Source organism: Stegostoma tigrinum, chromosome 29 (genome assembly GCF_030684315.1).
Source record: "Stegostoma tigrinum isolate sSteTig4 chromosome 29, sSteTig4.hap1, whole genome shotgun sequence".
Lineage (NCBI taxonomy): Eukaryota > Metazoa > Chordata > Chondrichthyes > Orectolobiformes > Stegostomatidae > Stegostoma > Stegostoma tigrinum.
The window spans coordinates 1,811,284-1,829,953 of record NC_081382.1 but is presented as its reverse complement, the minus strand read 5'-3'; the positions used below and the strand labels follow the sequence as shown (position 1 = coordinate 1,829,953).

Genomic DNA, 18,670 nt, shown 5'->3' with positions numbered 1-18,670 from the left:
TGCTGTACCCCAGTGTTACACAGTGACAGACCCGTCCCCTGTATTACTGTACCCCAGTGTTACAGTGACAGACCTGTCCCCTGTAGTGCTGCACCCCAGTGTTACACAGTGACAGACCCGTCCCCTGTTGTGCTGTACCCCAGTGTCACACAGTGACAGACCTGTCCCCTGTTGTGCTGTACCCCAGTGTTACACAGTGACAGACCTGTCCCCTGTACTAATGCACACCAGTGTTACACAGTGACAGACGTGTCTCCTGTAGTGCTGCACCCCAGTGTTACACAGTGACAGACCCGTCCCCTGTCGTGCTGTACCCCAGTGTTACAGTGAAAGACCTGTCCCCTGTATTACTGTACCCCAGTGTTACACAGTGACAGACCCGTCCCCTGTCGTGCTGTACCCCAGTGTTACACAGTGACAGACCTGTCCCCTGTCGTGCTGTACCCCATGGTTACACAGTGACAGACCTGTCCCCTGTATTACTGTACCCCAGTGTTACACAGTGACAGACCCGTCCCCTGTCGTGCTGTACCCCAGTGTTACACAGTGACAGACCTGTCCCCTGTAATGCTGTTCCACAGTGTTACACAGTGACAGACCTGTCCCCTGTCGTGCTGTACCCCAGTGTTACACAGTGACAGACCTGTCCCCTGTAGTGCTGTGCCCCAGTATTACACAGTGACAGACCTGTCCCCTGTATTACTGTACCCCAGTGTTACACAGTGACAGACCTGTCCCCTGTAATGCTGTACCCCAGTGTTACACAGTGACAGACCTGTCCCCTGTCGTGCTGTACCCCAGTGTTACACAGTGACAGACCTGTCCCCTGTCGTGCTGTACCCCAGTGTTACACAGTGACAGACCTGTCCCCTGTATTACTGTACCCCAGTGTTACACAGTGACAGACCTGTCCCCTGTAATGCTGTACCCCAGTGTTACACAGTGACAGACCTGTCCCCTGTATTACTGTACCCCAGTGTTACACAGTGACAGGCCCGTCCCCTGTCGTGCTGGACCCCAGTGTTACACAGTGACAGACCCGTCCCCTGTCGTGCTCTACCCCAGTGGTACACAGTGACAGACCTGTCCCCTGTATTACTGTACCCCAGTGTTACACAGTGACAGACCTGTCCCCTGTCGTGCTGTACCCCAGTGTTACACAGTGACAGACCTGTTCCCTGTTGTGCTGTACCCCAGTGTTACACAGTGACAGACCTGTCCCCTGTAATGCTGTACCCCAGTGTTACACAGTGACAGACCTGTCCCCTGTATTACTGTACCCCAGTGTTACACAGTGACAGAACCGTCCCCTGTCGTGATGTACCCCAGTGTTACACAGTGACAGACCCGTCCCCTGTCGAGCTGTACCCCAGTGTTACACAGTGACAGACCCGTCCCCTGTCGAGCTGTACCCCAGTGTTACACAGTGACAGACCTGTCCCCTGTCGTGCTGTACCCCAGTGTTACACAGTGACAGACCCGTCCCCTGTATTACTGTACCCCAGTGTTACACAGTGACAGAACTGTCCCCTGTTGTGCTGTACCCCAGTGTTACACAGTGACAGACCTGTCCCCTGTATTACTGTACGCCAGTGTTACACAGTGACAGATCTGTCCCCTGTATTACTGTACACCAGTGTTCCAGAGTGACAGACCTGTCCCCTGTAATGCTGTTCCACAGTGTTACACAGTGACAGACCTGTCCCCTGTAATGCTGTACCCCAGTGTTACACAGTGACAGACCTGTCCCCTGTAGTGCTGCACCCCAGTGTTACACAGTGACAGACCTGTCCCCTGTAGTGCTGCACCACAGTGTCACACAGTGACAGACCCGTCCCCTGTAGTGCTGTACCCCAGTGTTACACAGTGACAGACCCGTCCCCTGTATTACTGTACCCCAGTGTTACAGTGACAGACCTGTCCCCTGTAGTGCTGCACCCCAGTGTTACACAGTGACAGACCCGTCCCCTGTTGTGCTGTACCCCAGTGTCACACAGTGACAGACCTGTCCCCTGTTGTGCTGTACCCCAGTGTTACACAGTGACAGACCTGTCCCCTGTACTAATGCACACCAGTGTTACACAGTGACAGACCCGTCCCCTGTAGTGCTGTACCCCAGTGTTACATAGTGACAGACCCGTCCCCTGTATTACTGTACCCCAGTGTTACACAGTAACAGACCTGTCTCCTGTAGTGCTGTACCCCAGTGTTACACAGTGACAGACCCGTCCCCTGTCGTGCTGTACCCCAGTGTTACAGTGACAGGCCCGTCCCCTGTCGTGCTGTACCCCAGTGTTACACAGTGACAGACCTGTCTCCTGTAGTGCTGCACCCCATTGTTACACAGTGACAGACCCGTCCCCTGTCATGCTGTACCCCAGTGTTACACAGTGACAGACCTGTCCCCTGTCGTGCTGTACCCCATGGTTACACAGTGACAGACCTGTCCCCTGTATTACTGTACCCCAGTGTTACACAGTGACAGACCCGTCCCCTGTCGTGCTGTACCCCAGTGTTACACAGTGACAGACCCGTCCCCTGTAGTGCTGTACCCCAGTGTTACACAGTGACAGACCTGTCCCCTGTATTACTGTACCCCAGTGTTACACAGTGACAGGCCCGTCCCCTGTCGTGCTGTACCCCAGTGTTACACAGTGACAGACCCGTCCCCTGTCGTGCTGTACCCCAGTGTTACACAGTGACAGACCTGTCCCCTGTCGTGCTGTACCCCATGGTTACACAGTGACAGACCTGTCCCCTGTATTACTGTACCCCAGTGTTACACAGTGGCAGACCCGTCCCCTGTCGTGCTGTACCCCAGTGTTACACAGTGACAGACCTGTCCCCTGTAATGCTGTTCCACAGTGTTACACAGTGACAGACCTGTCCCCTGTCGTGCTGTACCCCAGTGTTACACAGTGACAGACTTGTCCCCTGTATTACTGTACCCCAGTGTTACACAGTGACAGACCTGTCCCCTGTATTACTGTACCCCAGTGTTACACAGTGACAGGCCCGTCCCCTGTCGTGCTGTACCCCAGTGTTACACAGTGACAGACCTGTCCCCTGTCGTGCTGTACCCCATGGTTACAGTGACAGACCTGTCTCCTGTATTACTGTACCCCAGTGTTACACAGTGACAGACCCGTCCCCTGTCGTGCTCTACCCCAGTGGTACACAGTGACAGACCTGTCCCCTGTATTACTGTACCCCAGTGTTACACAGTGACAGACCTGTCCCCTGTAATGCTGTTCCACAGTGTTACACAGTGACCGACCTGTCCCCTGTCGTGCTGTACCCCAGTGTTACACAGTGTCAGACCTGTCCCCTGTATTACTGTACCCCAGTGTTACACAGTGACAGACCTGTCCCCTGTATAACTGTACCCCAGTGTTACACAGTGACAGACCTGTCCCCTGTCGTGCTGTACCCCAGTGTTACACAGTGACAGACCTGTCCCCTGTCGTGCTGTACCCCAGTGTTACACAGTGACAGACCTGTCCCCTGTCGTGCTGTACCCCAGTGTTACACAGTGACAGACCTGTCCCCTGTATTACTGTACCCCAGTGTTACACAGTGACAGACCTGTCCCCTGTAATGCTGTACCCCAGCGTCACACAGTGACAGACCTGACCCTGTCGTGCTGTACCCCAGTATTACACAGTGACAGACCTGTCTCCTGTATTACTGTACCCCAGTGTTACACAGTGACAGACCTGTCCCCTGTCGTGCTGTACCCCATGGTTACAGTGACAGACCTGTCTCCTGTATTACTGTACCCCAGTGTTACACAGTGACAGACCCGTCCCCTGTCGTGCTGTACCCCAGTGTTACACAGTGACAGACCTGTCCCCTGTCGTGCTGTACCCCAGTGTTACACAGTGACAGACCTGTCCCCTGTCGTGCTGTACCCCAGTGTTACACAGTGACAGACCTGTCCCCTGTCGTGCTGTACCCCAGTGTTACACAGTGACAGACCTGTCCCCTGTCGTGCTGGACCCCAGTGTTATACAGTGACAGACCTGTCCCCTGTAATGCTGTACCCCAGTGTTACACAGTGACAGACCTGTCCCCTGTATTACTGTACCCCAGTGTTACACAGTGACAGACCTGTCCCCTGTATTACTGTACCCCAGTGTTACACAGTGACAGACCTGTCCCCTGTCGTGCTGTACCCCAGTGTTACACAGTGACAGACCTGTCCCCTGTCGTGCTGTACCCCAGTGTTACACAGTGACAGACCTGTCCCCTGTATTACTGTACCCCAGTGTTACAGTGACAGACCTGTCCCCTGTAATGCTGTACCCCAGCGTCACACAGTGACAGACCTGACCCTGTCGTGCTGTACCCCAGTATTACACAGTGACAGACCTGTCCCCTGTAATGCTGTACCCCAGTGTTACACAGTGACAGACCTGTCCCCTGTATTACTGTACCCCAGTGTTACACAGTGACAGGCCCGTCCCCTGTCGTGCTGGACCCCAGTGTTACACAGTGACAGACCTGTCCCCTGTCGTGCTGTACCCCATGGTTACAGTGACAGACCTGTCTCCTGTATTACTGTACCCCAGTGTTACACAGTGACAGACCCGTCCCCTGTCGTGCTCTACCCCAGTGGTACACAGTGACAGACCTGTCCCCTGTATTACTGTACCCCAGTGTTACACAGTGACAGACCTGTCCCCTGTAATGCTGTTCCACAGTGTTACACAGTGACAGACCTGTCCCCTGTCGTGCTGTACCCCAGTGTTACACAGTGACAGACCTGTTCCCTGTTGTGCTGTACCCCAGTGTTACACAGTGACAGACCTGTCTCCTGTAATGCTGTACCCCAGTGTTACACAGTGACAGACCTGTCCCCTGTATTACTGTACCCCAGTGTTACACAGTGACAGAACCGTCCCCTGTCGTGCTGTACCCCAGTGTTACACAGTGACAGACCCGTCCCCTGTCGAGCTGTACCCCAGTGTTACACAGTGACAGACCTGTCCCCTGTCGTGCTGTACCCCAGTGTTACACAGTGACAGACCCGTCCCCTGTATTACTGTACCCCAGTGTTACACAGTGACAGAACTGTCCCCTGTTGTGCTGTACCCCAGTGTTACACAGTGACAGACCTGTCCCCTGTATTACTGTACGCCAGTGTTACACAGTGACAGATCTGTCCCCTGTATTACTGTACACCAGTGTTCCAAAGTGACAGACCTGTCCCCTGTAATGCTGTTCCACAGTGTTACACAGTGACAGACCTGTCCCCTGTAATGCTGTACCCCAGTGTTACACAGTGACAGACCTGTCCCCTGTAGTGCTGCACCCCAGTGTTACACAGTGACAGACCTGTCCCCTGTAGTGCTGCACCACAGTGTCACACAGTGACAGACCCGTCCCCTGTAGTGCTGTACCCCAGTGTTACACAGTGACAGACCCGTCCCCTGTATTACTGTACCCCAGTGTTACAGTGACAGACCTGTCCCCTGTAGTGCTGCACCCCAGTGTTACACAGTGACAGACCCGTCCCCTGTTGTGCTGTACCCCAGTGTCACACAGTGACAGACCTGTCCCCTGTTGTGCTGTACCCCAGTGTTACACAGTGACAGACCTGTCCCCTGTACTAATGCACACCAGTGTTACACAGTGACAGACCCGTCTCCTGTATTACTGTACCCCAGTGTTACACAGTGACAGACCTGTCCCCTGTCGTGCTGTACCCCATGGTTACAGTGACAGACCTGTCTCCTGTATTACTGTACCCCAGTGTTACACAGTGACAGACCCGTCCCCTGTCGTGCTGTACCCCAGTGTTACACAGTGACAGACCTGTCCCCTGTCGTGCTGTACCCCAGTGTTACACAGTGACAGACCTGTCCCCTGTCGTGCTGTACCCCAGTGTTACACAGTGACAGACCTGTCCCCTGTCGTGCTGTACCCCAGTGTTACACAGTGACAGACCTGTCCCCTGTCGTGCTGGACCCCAGTGTTATACAGTGACAGACCTGTCCCCTGTAATGCTGTACCCCAGTGTTACACAGTGACAGACCTGTCCCCTGTATTACTGTACCCCAGTGTTACACAGTGACAGACCTGTCCCCTGTATTACTGTACCCCAGTGTTACACAGTGACAGACCTGTCCCCTGTCGTGCTGTACCCCAGTGTTACACAGTGACAGACCTGTCCCCTGTCGTGCTGTACCCCAGTGTTACACAGTGACAGACCTGTCCCCTGTATTACTGTACCCCAGTGTTACAGTGACAGACCTGTCCCCTGTAATGCTGTACCCCAGCGTCACACAGTGACAGACCTGACCCTGTCGTGCTGTACCCCAGTATTACACAGTGACAGACCTGTCCCCTGTAATGCTGTACCCCAGTGTTACACAGTGACAGACCTGTCCCCTGTATTACTGTACCCCAGTGTTACACAGTGACAGGCCCGTCCCCTGTCGTGCTGGACCCCAGTGTTACACAGTGACAGACCTGTCCCCTGTCGTGCTGTACCCCATGGTTACAGTGACAGACCTGTCTCCTGTATTACTGTACCCCAGTGTTACACAGTGACAGACCCGTCCCCTGTCGTGCTCTACCCCAGTGGTACACAGTGACAGACCTGTCCCCTGTATTACTGTACCCCAGTGTTACACAGTGACAGACCTGTCCCCTGTAATGCTGTTCCACAGTGTTACACAGTGACAGACCTGTCCCCTGTCGTGCTGTACCCCAGTGTTACACAGTGACAGACCTGTTCCCTGTTGTGCTGTACCCCAGTGTTACACAGTGACAGACCTGTCCCCTGTAATGCTGTACCCCAGTGTTACACAGTGACAGACCTGTCCCCTGTATTACTGTACCCCAGTGTTACACAGTGACAGAACCGTCCCCTGTCGTGCTGTACCCCAGTGTTACACAGTGACAGACCCGTCCCCTGTCGAGCTGTACCCCAGTGTTACACAGTGACAGACCTGTCCCCTGTCGTGCTGTACCCCAGTGTTACACAGTGACAGACCCGTCCCCTGTATTACTGTACCCCAGTGTTACACAGTGACAGAACTGTCCCCTGTTGTGCTGTACCCCAGTGTTACACAGTGACAGACCTGTCCCCTGTATTACTGTACGCCAGTGTTACACAGTGACAGATCTGTCCCCTGTATTACTGTACACCAGTGTTCCAGAGTGACAGACCTGTCCCCTGTAATGCTGTTCCACAGTGTTACACAGTGACAGACCTGTCCCCTGTAATGCTGTACCCCAGTGTTACACAGTGACAGACCTGTCCCCTGTAGTGCTGCACCCCAGTGTTACACAGTGACAGACCTGTCCCCTGTAGCGCTGCACCACAGTGTCACACAGTGACAGACCCGTCCCCTGTAGTGCTGTACCCCAGTGTTACACAGTGACAGACCCGTCCCCTGTATTACTGTACCCCAGTGTTACAGTGACAGACCTGTCCCCTGTAGTGCTGCACCCCAGTGTTACACAGTGACAGACCCGTCCCCTGTTGTGCTGTACCCCAGTGTCACACAGTGACAGACCTGTCCCCTGTTGTGCTGTACCCCAGTGTTACACAGTGACAGACCTGTCCCCTGTACTAATGCACACCAGTGTTACACAGTGACAGACCCGTCCCCTATAGTGCTGTACCCCAGTGTTACATAGTGACAGACCCGTCCCCTGTATTACTGTACCCCAGTGTTCACAGTAACAGACCTGTCTCCTGTAGTGCTGTACCCCAGTGTTACACAGTGACAGACCCGTCCCCTGTCGTGCTGTACCCCAGTGTTACAGTGACAGACCTGTCCCCTGTCGTGCTGTGCCCCAGTGTTACACAGTGACAGACCTGTCCCCTGTCGTGCTGTACCCCAGTGTTACACAGTGACAGACCTGTTCCCTGTTGTGCTGTACCCCAGTGTTACACAGTGACAGACCTGTCCCCTGTAATGCTGTACCCCAGTGTTACACAGTGACATACCTGTCCCCTGTATTACTGTGCCCCAGTGTTACACAGTAACAGGCCCATCCCCTGTCATGCTGTACCCCAGTGTTACACAGTGACAGGCCCGTCCCCTGTCGTGCTGTACCCCAGTGTTACACAGTGACAGACCCGTCCCCTGTAATGCTGTACCCGTGTGACACAGTGACAGACCCGTCCCCTGTCGTGCTGTACCCCAGTGTTACACAGTGACAGACCTGTCTCCTGTAGTGCTGCACCCCATTGTTACACAGTGACAGACCCGTCCCCTGTCATGCTGTACCCCAGTGTTACACAGTGACAGACCTGTCCCCTGTCGTGCTGTACCCCATGGTTACACAGTGACAGACCTGTCCCCTGTATTACTGTACCCCAGTGTTACACAGTGACAGACCCGTCCCCTGTTGTGCTGTACCCCAGTGTTACACAGTGACAGACCCGTCCCCTGTAGTGCTGTACCCCAGTGTTACACAGTGACAGACCTGTCCCCTGTATTACTGTACCCCAGTGTTACACAGTGACAGGCCCGTCCCCTGTCGTGCTGTACCCCAGTGTTACACAGTGACAGACCCGTCCCCTGTCGTGCTGTACCCCAGTGTTACACAGTGACAGACCTGTCCCCTGTCGTGCTGTACCCCATGGTTACACAGTGACAGACCTGTCCCCTGTATTACTGTACCCCAGTGTTACACAGTGGCAGACCCGTCCCCTGTCGTGCTGTACCCCAGTGTTACACAGTGACAGACCTGTCCCCTGTAATGCTGTTCCACAGTGTTACACAGTGACAGACCTGTCCCCTGTCGTGCTGTACCCCAGTGTTACACAGTGACAGACTTGTCCCCTGTATTACTGTACCCCAGTGTTACACAGTGACAGACCTGTCCCCTGTATTACTGTACCCCAGTGTTACACAGTGGCAGACCCGTCCCCTGTTGTGCTGTACCCCAGTGTTACACAGTGACAGACCTGTCCCCTGTAATGCTGTTCCACAGTGTTACACAGTGACAGACCTGTCCCCTGTCGTGCTGTACCCCAGTGTTACACAGTGACAGACCTGTCCCCTGTCGTGCTGGACCCCAGTGTTACACAGTGACAGACCTGTCCCCTGTCGTGCTGTACCCCATGGTTACAGTGACAGACCTGTCTCCTGTATTACTGTACCCCAGTGTTACACAGTGACAGACCCGTCCCCTGTCGTGCTCTACCCCAGTGGTACACAGTGACAGACCTGTCCCCTGTATTACTGTACCCCAGTGTTACACAGTGACAGAACTGTCCCCTGTAATGCTGTTCCACAGTGTTACACAGTGACCGACCTGTCCCCTGTCGTGCTGTACCCCAGTGTTACACAGTGTCAGACCTGTCCCCTGTATTACTGTACCCCAGTGTTACACAGTGACAGACCTGTCCCCTGTCGTGCTGTACCCCAGTGTTACACAGTGACAGACCTGTCCCCTGTCGTGCTGTACCCCAGTGTTACACAGTGACAGACCTGTCCCCTGTCGTGCTGGACCCCAGTGTTACACAGTGACAGACCTGTCCCCTGTCGTGCTGTACCCCATGGTTACAGTGACAGACCTGTCTCCTGTATTACTGTACCCCAGTGTTACACAGTGACAGACCCGTCCCCTGTCGTGCTCTACCCCAGTGGTACACAGTGACAGACCTGTCCCCTGTATTACTGTACCCCAGTGTTACACAGTGACAGACCTGTCCCCTGTAATGCTGTTCCACAGTGTTACACAGTGACCGACCTGTCCCCTGTCGTGCTGTACCCCAGTGTTACACAGTGTCAGACCTGTCCCCTGTATTACTGTACCCCAGTGTTACACAGTGACAGACCTGTCCCCTGTCGTGCTGTACCCCAGTGTTACACAGTGACAGACCTGTCCCCTGTCGTGCTGTACCCCAGTGTTACACAGTGACAGACCTGTCCCCTGTATTACTGTACCCCAGTGTTACACAGTGACAGACCTGTCCCCTGTAATGCTGTACCCCAGCGTCACACAGTGACAGACCTGACCCTGTCGTGCTGTACCCCAGTATTACACAGTGACAGACCTGTCTCCTGTCTTACTGTACCCCAGTGTTACACAGTGACTGACCTGTCCCCTGTCGTGCTGTACCCCATGGTTACAGTGACAGACCTGTCTCCTGTATTACTGTACCCCAGTGTTACACAGTGACAGACCCGTCCCCTGTCGTGCTGTACCCCAGTGTTACACAGTGACAGACCTGTCCCCTGTCGTGCTGTACCCCAGTGTTACACAGTGACAGACCTGTCCCCTGTCGTGCTGTACCCCAGTGTTACACAGTGACAGACCTGTCCCCTGTCGTGCTGTACCCCAGTGTTACACAGTGACAGACCTGTCCCCTGTCGTGCTGGACCCCAGTGTTATACAGTGACAGACCTGTCCCCTGTAATGCTGTACCCCAGTGTTACACAGTGACAGACCTGTCCCCTGTATTACTGTACCCCAGTGTTACACAGTGACAGACCTGTCCCCTGTATTACTGTACCCCAGTGTTACACAGTGACAGACCTGTCCCCTGTCGTGCTGTACCCCAGTGTTACACAGTGACAGACCTGTCCCCTGTCGTGCTGTACCCCAGTGTTACACAGTGACAGACCTGTCCCCTGTATTACTGTACCCCAGTGTTACAGTGACAGACCTGTCCCCTGTAATGCTGTACCCCAGCGTCACACAGTGACAGACCTGACCCTGTCGTGCTGTACCCCAGTATTACACAGTGACAGACCTGTCTCCTGTATTACTGTACCCCAGTGTTACACAGTGACAGACCCGTCCCCTGTCGTGCTGTACCCCAGTGTTACACAGTGACAGACCTGTCCCCTGTCGTGCTGTACCCCAGTGTTACACAGTGACAGACCCGTCCCCTGTCGTGCTGTACCCCAGTGTTACACAGTGACAGACCTGTCCCCTGTCGTGCTGGACCCCAGTGTTATACAGTGACAGACCTGTCCCCTGTAATGCTGTACCCCAGTGTTACACAGTGACAGACCTGTCCCCTGTATTACTGTACCCCAGTGTTACACAGTGACAGACCCGTCCCCTGTCGTGCTGTACCCCAGTGTTACACAGCAACAGACCTGTCCCCTGTCGTGCTGTACCCCAGTGTTACAGTGACAGACCTGTCCCCTGTCGTGCTGTACCCCAGTGTTACACAGTAACAGACCTGTCCCCTGTCGTGCTGTACCCCAGTGTTATACAGTGACAGACCTGTCCCCTGTAATGCTGTACCCCAGTGTTACACAGTGACAGACCTGTCCCCTGTATTACTGTACCCCAGTGTTACACAGTGACAGACCCGTCCCCTGTCGTGCTGTACCCCAGTGTTACACAGTGACAGACCTGTCCCCTGTAATGCTGTACCCCAGCGTCACACAGTGACAGACCTGACCCTGTCGTGCTGTACCCCAGTGTTACAGTGACAGACCTGACCCTGTCGTGCTGTACCCCAGTGTTACACAGTGACAGACCTGCCATGTCCTACCTTGTATTATCTCTTCTCTCTGACCCTAGGCCTTTACTGCGGCCTGCTCTTGTTGTTGTTGTTGGGCTGAGCGCCGAGCTGGGGCTCATAGGATGTTCAGCCGATCACCGCACGATCAATGGTTCAAATTGCGGGCGCGTGGATTTTCCGTTTGACAGAGAGTCCGACCCGGAAACTCATGCGGGAGGCTGGGTGTAAATGGAGCAGCGCGGCGCTAGCGGAGGGCCGTTGCTGAAGAAGTCCTGCACCGTCAGTGAGTTCCTACACCATGGAGGCAGGCCTTTTGTCCCAAACTCGCCTATGAACGATCACCCCATTTCCCGCTGTTTGTCCCATATCCTCTCAAACCTTTTACATCAATGTATTCATCCAAATGCGTTTTAAATGACGTTAATGTACCCATCTCAACCACAACCACTGGCAGCTCATTCCGTTTGGCACGACCCTCTGTGTACAAAAAGTTGCTCCTCAGGTTCCCGTGTATTCTTTCCCCTCTTAACTTAAACTGATGCCCTCTAGTCCTCGATTCCCCAACCCTGGAAAAAAGACTGAGTGCATTCACCCTATCCATGCCTCTCATGATCCTTTCCACTTTAATTAGATCCTTAGTCTCCTGTGCTTTAAAGAAAACGACTTAGCTTGTCCAACCTCTCCCTGTACCTCAATCCGTTGAGTCCTGGCAACATCCCTGTAAATTTCTTATGCACTGTTTCCAGCTTAATAACATCCAAACTATAGCGAGGTGACCAAAACTGAACACAATACTTCGAGTAGCCCCACCAATGTTATATACAGCTGCATCATAACTTCCCAAATTCAGTACTCACTGCCCTGACTGATGAAGGCCAGTGTGCCAAAAGCCTTTTTCACTGCCCTGTCTACCTGCGACTCCACTTTCAGTGAACTGTGCACCTGAACTCGAAGGCCCTGCTGTTCCACTGCACTCCTTAAGGCCCTACCATTCACCATGAAACTCCTACCTGGATTTGACTTTTCAAAATGCAACACCTCACACTTATCCATATTAAAACTCCATTTGACATTCAGCTTTTGTTCTCCTAAGATGCTGCTTGGCCTGCTGTGTTCACTCAGCTCCATACTTTCTTCTATCTCCATTTGACATTTCTCAGCCCATTCCCAGCCCATCAAGATCCTGGTGCAATTTCTGATAACCTTCCTCACTGTCCCCGTTACTGCCTATTTACTAATTATGCCCTTTACATTCTCATTCAAATCATTGATCAAGATAACAAACAGCAGTGGACCCAGCATTGACCCGAGGCACACCACTCGTCACAGGCCTCCAGTTCAACAAGCATCCTTCCACTATTACTCTCTGCTTCCGACCTTCAAGCCAATTCTCTATCCAATTTGCCAGCTCTCCTTGGATTCCATGCGATCTAACCTTCCACAACAGCCCACTATGTGGATCCTTATCAAAGGCTTTACTAAAATCCATATAGACTATGTTATGGCCCTGCCCTCATCAATCTTCCTGGTCACTTCATCAAAGAACTCTAACCAATTTGTGAGGCATGATCTCCCACACCTCTATCTGTTGTTATCCAGGGTTCCCTACTCCTGCCAACCTTGCCCTTCACCCTCACAGGAATATATAGACCTTAAACTCTAGCTATCACCCTTGAAAAGGCATCCCACTTGTCAAAGGTCCCTTTGCCTACAAATGAACTAGTCCAATCAACATCTGCAAACTCCAGTCTATTTCCACAAAAATTCGCCTTGCCCCAATTTAGAACAGTAGTGAACCAGTAGTTTTCCATAACTACTTTAAAATTAATAGAACAATGGTCATTGGTCCCAGAGTGCTTCCCCGGTGTCATCTCAATCACCTGTCCTGCCCTGTTTCCCAAGAGTAGGTCAAGTTTTGCACCTTCCTGAATAGGACCCTCTATATACTGACAAAGGTAAATTTCCAGAACACATTAAGAATAACAGAACAAAGAAAGTTATAGTACAGGAACGGTCTCTTTGGCTCTCTAAGCCTGCACCGACATGCTGCCCGTCACAATTAAAACCACCAACCATTCCGGGGACCGTATCCCTCTATTTTCATCCTATTCGTACATTTGTCAAGACTCCCTTTTACAGTCACTATAGTATCTGCTTCCACTACCTCCCCCAGCAGCAAGTTCCAGGCACCTATCACCCTCTGTGTAAAAAAAACTTCCCTCATACATCACCTTTAAACCTTGCCCCTCACACTTTAAACCCATGGCCCCTGGCAACTGACTCTTCCACCCTCCGAAAAAGCTTCTGACTGTCCAGTCTGTCCATGCCCCTTATAATCTTGTAGACCTCTATCAGGTAACCCCTAACTTCCATCGTTTCAGTAAGAACAATCCAAGTTTCTCCAACCTCTCCTCGTAGCTAATGTTCTCCATACCAGGCAGCATCCTGGTAAATCGTTCCTGTACCCTTTCAAAGCCACCAAGTCCTTCTGGTAGTGTGGCGACCATATTGAACACAATATTCCAAACGCGGCTGAACTAAAGTTTTGTAAAACAGCAACATTACCTGCCAATTTTTAATCTCAATGTCCCGGCCATATGCCTTGTTGACTACCTTCTCCACCTGCTTTGCCATTTTCAGTGACCTGTGTACCTGTACACCCCGATTTCTCTGACTATCAGTACTCATAAGGGTGCTGCAATTTACTGTATATTAGACCTTCCAAAATGCATTTCCTCACATTTTCCCGGATTCAACTCCATCTGCCATCTCTCTGCCCAAGTCACCAACCTATCTATAATCCAGCTGAGATAATGAAATGTGAGGCTGGATGAACACAGCAGGCCCAGCAGCATCTCAGGAGCACAAAAGCTGACGTTTCGGGCCTCGACCCTTCATCAGGGTCGAGGCCCGAAACGTCAGCTTTTATGCTCCTGAGATGCTGCTGGGCCTGCTGTGTTCATCCAGCCTCACATTTCATTATCTTGGATTCTCCAGCATCTGCAGTTCCCATTATCACTGATATAATCCAGCTGTGTCCTTTGACGGTGCTCATCGCTTTCCACGATTCTACCAACCTTTATGTCATCGGCAAACTTACTAATCAGACCAGTTACATTCTCCTCCAAATCATTTATATATATATTACAAACAGCAAAGGTCCCAACACTGCTCCCTGAGGAACGCCGCTAGCCAGAGCCCTTCATCCAGAAACACACCCTTCCACTGCTACCCCTTTGTCTCTATGACTGAGCCAGTTTTTAATCCATCTTGCAAGCTTGTCTCTGACTCCATGCAACTTTACCTTCTGTATCAGACTGCCATGACGGACCTTGCCAAAGGCCTTACTGAAATCCATGGAGAAACATCCACTGCCCTACCCTCTTCGATTATCTTTGTCACTTCTTCAAAAAACTCAACCAATTTAGTGAGACACAACCTCCCCTTCACAAAATCATGTTGTCTGTTGCTAATATGCCCACTGATTTCCAGGTGGGAGTAAATCCTGTTCAAATAGTCCTCTCCAATAATTTCCCTACCACTGACGTAAGGCTCACTGGCCTGTAATTAGCTGGATTATCCTTGCCACTGTTCTTAAACAAAGGAACAACATTGGCTATTCTCCAATCCTCAGGGACCTCCCCTGTTGCCAGTGAGGATACAAAGATTTCCTTCAAGGCTCCAGCAATTTCCTGCCTTGCCTCTCTCAGTATTCTGGGCTATGTCCCATCAGGCCCTCGAGACATGTCTACCTGAATGTTTTTCAAGGCCCCCAATACCTCCTCCCTTTTGATCTCGACATGATCCACACTGTCTACACACCCTTCCCCAGACTCATCACCCACCAAGCCCTTCTCTATGGTGAATACTGACGCAAAGTACTCATTTAATACCTCACCAATTTCCTCTGGCTCCATACTTAAATTCCTTTCCCTGTCCTTGAATGGGCCAACCCTCTTCCTGGCTACCCTTTTGCTGTTTATATATGTATAAAAAGCCTTGGGAATTTCCTTAATCTTGTTGGCCAATGACTTTTCATGATCCCTTTTAGCCTTCCTGACTCCTTTCTTAAGTTTCTTTCGACCTTCCTTGTGTGCTTCATGTGTTCCCAGCCTCCTAGCCTTGATAAATGCTTCCTTTTTCTTTTTGATTAGGTTCAAAATATTTCTCGTTATTCAAGGTTCTCTAAACTTATCCTTCTTCCTTAAAGGAACATGCCAGTCCTGAGTTCCCAGCAACTTTCAATTGAAAGCCTCCCACATATCATATGTTGATTTGCCCTCAAACATCTGCCTCCAATCTACATTCTTCAGTTCCTGCTTAATATTGTTGTAATTAGCCTTCCCCCAATTTAGCACCTTTACCTGGCAACTACACCTATCTTTATCCATCAGTACCTTAAAGCTTACTGAATTGTGATCACTTTTCCCGAGCCTCCCCCCCTACTGAGACGTCGACCACATGGCCAGGCTCATTCCCCAATATTAGGTTCAGTATGGCCCCTTTCCTTTTGATCTATCCACATACTGTTTCAAGAAGCCCTCCTAAGGGATCAGATGCACTTCAGTACACCAGATCCACTTTGATCAGCAACCATACCCTGCCTGCTATTCCTCTGAGTCTTACTGGTCCTATTCTGTAGTTCCCTTTCAGTCCAATACCTTTGCTTTGGTTCCGACCTCCCTGCCAAGCCAGTTTAAATCCTTCCAAGTGACACCAGCAAACCTCCCAGCCAGAATATTTGTCCCCCTCCATTGAGATGCAATGCATCCTTCTTGTGTAGGTCCCATTTGTCCTGGAAGAGATTCCATTGGCTAGATATCTGAAACTCTCCCTCCTACACCATCTGTTTAGCCACGTGTTGAGCTGTACTATCCTCCTATTTCTAGCCTCCCTGGCACATGGCATAGGGAGTAATCCTGAGATTACAAACTTGGAGATCCTGCTCTTTAACCTTCTACATAACTCCCTGAATTATTGCTGCAGGATCTTATCGCTCATCCTACTATGTTATTAATACCAACATGTACATTCACCATCTCCCTTCAGAATGCTTTCTGCCCATTCAGAGATATCCTGGATCCAGGGAGGCAAAACACCATTTTGGAGATAGTAAAAACTGCAGATGCTGGAGTCAGAGGTAATACAGTGTGGAGCTGGATGAACACAGCAGACCAGGCAGCATCAGAAGAGCAGGAAAGCTGACATTTCACGTCAGGATCCTTCTTCAGACCATCTTGGAGTCTCTTTTATGTCCACAGCAGCACTTAACATACCCCTAACTATAGGGTCCCCTAGAACTACTGCTCTACATCCTTCCCTTTTACAGAATAGACCAGCCATTTTGCCTCCTGTCTGGCTTGTACTGTTGCTGCTACCCCTGATAGGTCATTCCCCTCACCCAACAGTGTACTTGTTAGAAAGGGGGACAATCACAGGGGATTCCTGCATTGTCTGCCTGCCCCTTCTAGTGGTCACCCATCTACCTGCCTGCACCTCTGCAAACCACCTTCTGGATGCAATGACTGCATTGATGCAGATCTTCCCCACGTCAGCCAATCAGCATCACCAATCTGCAATTCCACCCCATCAAAGTCCTTAAATCTATGGCAGTCCCAATCTACATTAGAAAAATTTAAACCCTCCACTATGACAGCCCTATTTCTCCTGCAAGTCTCCCCAATCTCCCTGCATATTTGTTCATCTAATTCCTGTTGACTATTTGGAGACCTGTAGTATAACCCCAATGACGTCACCATCCCCTTCATATTTCTTAGCTCCAAACACAAAGCCTTACAAGTTATTTCATCTCTGACCACTGCTGTGATACTCCCCTTAATCAAAAATGCAACTCCCCCTACCTTCTTTCCTCCACCTCTGACCCACCTAAAGCACCAGTATCTGGGAACATTAAGCTGCCAGTCCTGTACCTCCCTTAACCAAGTTTCTGTAATGGTTTCAATTATCCCAGTCCCACGTACCTATCTATACCAGGGTCAGTACTGAGGCAGTGCCACACTGTCAGACGGTCAGTACGTAGGGAGTGCCGTACTCTCAGAGTGTCATTGCTTCAAGAGAGCCACACTGACAGAGCAACAGTTTTGAGGGACTGTCACACTGTCTGAGGGTCAGTGCTGAGCGAGTATAGCACTGTCAGAGGGTCTGTACAGAAAGAGTTCTGCACTGCCAGATTGTGATGCGGTTGAAGCTCAGGATAGGACAAGATGGAGATGCTTATAATGTGGCATTTGTGTGGTAGAAGCATTTATTTCTGCTTGTGAGAATGCTGATGTGTACACGCTGCTTCTTTATCTGAGGAATTGCGAATTGGACTGAACAATATATAGTTATCAGCAAACATCGGCACTTCTGACCTAATCTCCTACATTTTTTGCACAGGACATCCCTGGACAATTTACCACTTTCTGTTAGGGTCGTTAAGCTCTACAGCAAGAAAAGGCCTTTCAGTCCATTGTATCCGCACTGTCAAAAACATCTACCTAACTTCCTAATTCAGTTTTCCAACACTTGGCCCATAGCCTTTAAATGCCTTGGCATCACAAGGGCATGTGTAAATACTTATTAAATGTTATGAGGATTCCGTGTCTACCAACCTTGCAGTGTGTTCCAGATTCCTACCACCCTCTCAGTGAAAAAAATTTCCCCCAAATTCCTCCAAACCTTCTGCACCTTGCCTTAAATCTTCACTCGTTGATCCCTCCATCCGGGGGGGGGGGGAATGTTTCTTCCTGTCTTCTCTGTCTATGCTACTCATAATTTTGTAATCTCAGTCATGCCCCTGTCAATCTCCTCAGCTCCAAGGAAATCAACCCGAGTTTATCCAATCTCTCTTCGTAATTAAAACTCTCCAACCCTGGCAACATAGAAGATAGAACAGTACAGCACAGTACAGGCCCTTCGGCCCACGATGTTGTGCTGAACTTTTACCCTAAACCTAAGGTCTATCTGACCTCCTCTCCTACCTTATACTATCATCCATATAATAGCGGCTTAAATGCCCCCTAATGAGGCCGACTCCACTACCCTCTCTGGCAATGCATTCCATGCCCCTCCCACCCTCTGAGTAAAGAACCTACCTCTGACTCTCCCCTATATCTACCTCCACTCACTTTAAAACTATGTAATAGCTACCCCACCCTAGAAAAAAGTCTCTGGCTGTCTACTCTTTACGTCTGATTATTTTGTACACCCCTTCATCGT

General features: G+C 51.0%; 1 protein-coding gene across 1 annotated transcript in view; it reads right to left on the bottom strand.

Moving 5' to 3' along the window:
- fbxw5 (F-box and WD repeat domain containing 5) overlaps positions 1–11,955 on the bottom strand; it is a 74,803-nt gene extending 62,848 nt beyond the window's left edge. Inside the window, exon 1 of the mRNA XM_048559265.2 lies at positions 11,480–11,955. The gene's annotated coding sequence lies outside the window, so the exon portion shown is untranslated. The remainder of the gene's footprint in view (positions 1–11,479) is intronic.
- Between the last annotated feature and the right edge of the window lie 6,715 nt (positions 11,956–18,670).